General features: G+C 38.9%; 1 pseudogene; it reads right to left on the reverse strand.

Moving 5' to 3' along the window:
- Positions 1–325: 325 nt before the first annotated feature.
- LOC114214836 (fatty acid-binding protein 5 pseudogene) lies at positions 326–844 on the reverse strand (annotated as a pseudogene).
- Positions 845–4,911: the final 4,067 nt, after the last annotated feature.

Raw genomic sequence — 4,911 nt, forward strand, 5'->3', positions numbered from 1 at the left:
CAGTATATGATACATATATGAAATAGGTGTTAATGGACTGTTTATCAGTAAAGCTTCCAGTCAACAGTAGGCTATTAGTCTTAAGTTATCTTTTGGGGAGTCAAAAGTTATACATGGATTTTCAACTGTGCATGGGGTTGTCACCCCTAACCTCCACATTGTTCAAGGGTCAACTGTATAAGCACTTAACATTACAAATTTTCCTCTAAATAACATGTTAGCTGCATTCCACAAATTTTTGTCTTTTTTTAGCACAATTTACTAACCAAAGGGATGATTCTAATTAAATCAACACTTTGAAATAGAGGCATGTAAAATGTTTGTGATAAAGATAACTGAACACAGTAACGAAAAAAAAAAGCAGTATGGAGATTTGCTCATTGAACTGAGCTTGTTCATCCTCACAGCTAATTCCTGTCCACAATGACGATGGAATTTTTACTCTACTTTTTCACAGACCCAAGTACAGGTGACATTATTCATGACGCATTCCACCACTAATTTCCCATTTTCCAATTTTCTTGTGATTGTGCTTTCCTTCCCATCCCCTTCCTGATGTTGAACCAACGTGCCATCTGTGAAGTTGCAGACAGTCTGAGTTTTTCTGCCATCAGCTGTAGTTTCTTCAAACTTGTCTCCCAGGTTACATGAAAACTGTTGTTTTCAAAGTGCTCTCAGTTTTTACGGTGAGGTTTTGCCATCAGAAGAGATGATACAACCTGGTTTGGCCATTGCACCCACTTTTCACAGAGCCATTCCCACTCCTACTTCCTTCATGTATTCGTCAAAGCCTTTGCTTTCCACTAAGCGCCAATCTCCCTACCAGCTGTTGAACGGTGGCCATGGTGGGCGTGGGCCGCAGGCCTAGCAAGCAGAGTGGGGCGTCAGGAGCTTGGCTTCCGACCTGCTGGCGCCCGTGGCTCTTTATAAAAGCGGCACACACTGGGTGGCTCTGTCTTAATTTAACTTTTTTTATGTTATGTTAGTCACCACACGGTACATTAGTTTTTGATGTAGTATTCCATGATTCATTGTTGTGTGTAACACCCAGTGCTCTGTGCAATACGTGCCCTCCTTAATACCCATCACCGGGCTAACCCATCCCCCCACCCCCCTCCCCTCTAGAACCTTCAGTTTGTTTCTCGGAGTCCACAGTGCCTCATGGTTCATCTCCCCCTCTAATAACCCCCCTTCATTTTTCCCTTCCTTCTCCTAATGTCCTCCATGCTCTCTTTATGTTCCACAAGTAAGTGAAACCATATGATAATTGACTTTCTCTGCTTATTTCACTTAGCATAATCTCCTCCAGTTCCATCCATGTTGATGCAAATGTTGGGTATTCATCCTTTCTGATGGCTGACTAATACTCCATTTTATTTGGAAATAATTTCAAGTTTACAGAAAACTTGCACAACTAAGAATAGTACCAAAACATATGAATATCCGATGCACATACTGTTAATATTTTATTCCATTTACTTTATCATCTGCTGTATCTCTTCATAATACTTTTTTTAAATTCCAGTATAGTTACCATACAGTGTTATATTAGTTGTGTACGATATAGTGGTTCAACACACTATACCTTCATTACTCAGTGATCATCACAATAAGAAGTGTGCTCGTAATACCTTTCACCTATTGCACCTATTCCCCCATCCACCTCCCCTCTGGTAACCACCAGTTTGTTCTTTATATTTAAGAGTCTTTTTTTGTTTGTCTTTTTCTTTGTTCATTTGTTTTGTTTCTTAAATTCCACATATGAGTGAAACTATATGGTATTTGTCTTTCTCTGACTTATTTCACTTAGCATTATACTCTCTAGATCCATCCATTTTGTTGCAAATGTCAAGATTGTGTTCTTTTTTTATGGCTGGGTAATATTCCACTGTCTACATAAACCACTTCTTTATCCATTCATCTACTGACTCTTGGGCTGCTTCCATATCTTGCCTATTGTAAATACTGCTGCAATAAACATAGGGGTGCATATATCTTTTTGGATTAGTGTTTTTGTATTCTTTGGGTAAATATCCAGTAGTGGAATTACTGGATTATATGGTAATTCAATTTTTAATTTTCTGAGGAAACTCCATACTGTTTTCCAGAATGGATATACCAGTCTGCATTCCCACCAGCAGTGCACAAGGCTTCCTATTTCTCCACATCCTCACCAACACTTATTTCTTGTGTTTTTGATTTTAGCCATTCTGACAGGTGTGAGGTGATATCTCATTGTTTTGATTTGCATTTCCCTGACGATTAGTGTTGAACACTTTCTCATGTGTCTGTTGGTCATCTGCATGTCTTCTTTGGAAATGTCTGTACATTTTTAAATTGATTATTGTTATTTTGTGTGTGTGCATGTTGAGTTGTGTAAGTTCTTTATATATTTTGGATCCTAACCCCTTATCGGGTATGTCATTTGCAAATATCTTCTCCCATTCAGTAGGCTGTCTTTTTGTTTTGTTGGTTGTTTCCTTTGCTGTGCAGAAGTTTTTTATTTTGATGTGGTCCTAATAGTTTATTTCCACTTTTGTTTCCCTTGCCTTAGGAGACATATTTAGAAAAAAAGTTGCTATGGTCAATGTCAGAGAAATTACTGCCTATGTTTTCTTCTAGGATTTTTATGGTTTCAGGTCTCACATTTAGGTCTTTAACTCTATAAGCACTTAACATTACAAATTTTCCTCTAAGTACAGTGTTAGCTGTATTCCACATTTTTTGCATTTTCATTAAGTCAGAAATATTTTCTAATTTCTTCTGGCTTATTCTTAAAACTATGGCTCATTCTTAAAACCATGGATTATTTACAAATTCACTGCTTAATATCATAATTACTCTACAGATATGGACCCAACAATTCTCCTCTCCATACATGCATGCTACTGCTCACATCAAGAGACGGAGATTATTTATCTTACCTCTGAATCCACACTGGCCTTGTTGACTGGCTTTGACCAACAGAATGCAGCAGAAGTTATGCTGTGCTAGTTCCATGTTGAGTCAGCCTAATCTGTAGTTGAGCTGATTTGTTTTGTTTGAGCTATTTGGATTTGTTTAAGCTTTACCCAAATTCTAGTAACCAATAGCTTCCAATATTTTAATGGCAGGATCAGAATTGTGATTTGAACACCAGTAACGCTTCAAAGGTCTCTCTATGCTTTATAATCTACCCATCAGCTTTTAAGACCTCTCTGGAGTCCCAGAGTCCAGCTTACCGTCCTGCCGCTAGCTTTCAGTGGGCCACTGCCTCGTAATTAGTAAATTCCTGGTGTACCAGAGAGATTTCTCTCAGCTCTCCTGCTCTGCCTCCAGCCTTTAATGCACTACAGGTAAAATGCATTTTGATTTGCCCTTAACCCTAAGAAGATATTGTGTGCCTCAAGGTAATTTTCTTAGCTCCCCTTTGATGCCCCCACCCTTCAGCATGTTGTCTCTGTACTCTCAAGAGGCCAAAATTGGAAGGCAGGTATAGCTTTGCTCTCTGACTAGGGCTTCTTAGGGTTTAGTCCAATCAACGAACCAGAATGCTTTGTTAAACGTTTATTAAAAGTTCACCTGGTTTCATTCTACCCAGTTTAAGGTGGGTGGATGCCTCCTTTGCCATTCCCCAAGGGACAACAGCAGCCATGAGTCTTTCTCAGCTAGGAAGGACTGATCCCTTTCTAGAATTTAATTCACTTATGATTAATTAGCTCTTTGCTATTAGAATTTGTTGGGTTGTCCTCACAGTGGAAACAACAGTCTTTTGCAACTTTTTACCTCAAAATAGGAAGTAGAAGTCCTTGTACTTAAATATATTAAGATCCATACCTTTTCACTCAACAGATTAGCCAATCATAAATGAGCTCTCAGTACCTACTCAAACTTCTTTCCTGCTTACTAGCTATACAACTAGAGTGACTGATGCCCTCCTTCTGGTCCAGTTCATAAACCAATCCTCACCAGGGCAGGAGATCAGCAACCTCACTGCCTTGCCTTCCAGCCTCTGGTTATATGTACAGGGATGAAGGTGGAAGGTACAGGGTTAGAGTCTGTTTATGGGATTAGCCTGGGTGACCATACATTAATTTACCAACAGTTCCCCACATCACAAAAACCTTTCCTGATACCTACTGTATTGCTTCTATTTATAGGACTCATTTTATTTGTTTTCCATCTGACATTTCAATGAAATTAGTACCATACCCTGGGCTCCAACCTACATGGCCCGAATAATCATGCTACCTAAATTTTGCCAGCCACCCAGAGTCTTCCACCTATCATCTCCATATATACCAACCACAAACCAGCACCCTGCTATTGTAAAGAATGGATCTCCTGCAAACATAATACTGTGCTCACCTAATTAAGCATTACCCACCCATATTTTCCTCCAATATTTTATACAGAACTTGTGAGATTTTTTTATTACTATCTTCCCAGCATAGTGTGTGGCTCCAAGCATTCATTCAATAAACATCATTATTATTTAATTAGAGATATTGGCTAAAATTTACATCTATATCAAAGGTAAGGTGGGCATGGCAGACAGATGAAGGAACACAGTTCAGGGATGAGTCTTACCACCATAATTAGGATGGCTTCACTACAAAATCAGTTATCCTAGTAAGACTCAAAAGTAGATTCCCTTTCTCTGTATACTACTCCAAGGTATGGTTCAATGGTTAGGTTTCTGGTTTGAATTCTAATGTTTAGAATTCAGATGTGAAACTGGATGAGGTGAGATGAGTCTATGCAGAAGTAATGTCAACTATCAAGAGCTAAGCTCAGTTGAGCTGAGCTGCCAGATGTTGGATTAAATGGTACTGTCAATTAAGATGACAAGCCAAAAATGAAAACGGTCAAGGCTTTAATCACTTACTGTGATAGTATAAGCAAGAAGTCAAATCGGGGTAAGTGCCAGCT

Source organism: Eumetopias jubatus, unplaced genomic scaffold (assembly GCF_037043125.1).
Source record: "Eumetopias jubatus isolate StellerSeaLion01/CBP00866 unplaced genomic scaffold, mEumJub1_p1.0 scaffold_1, whole genome shotgun sequence".
Taxonomy (NCBI): Eukaryota; Metazoa; Chordata; class Mammalia; order Carnivora; family Otariidae; genus Eumetopias; species Eumetopias jubatus.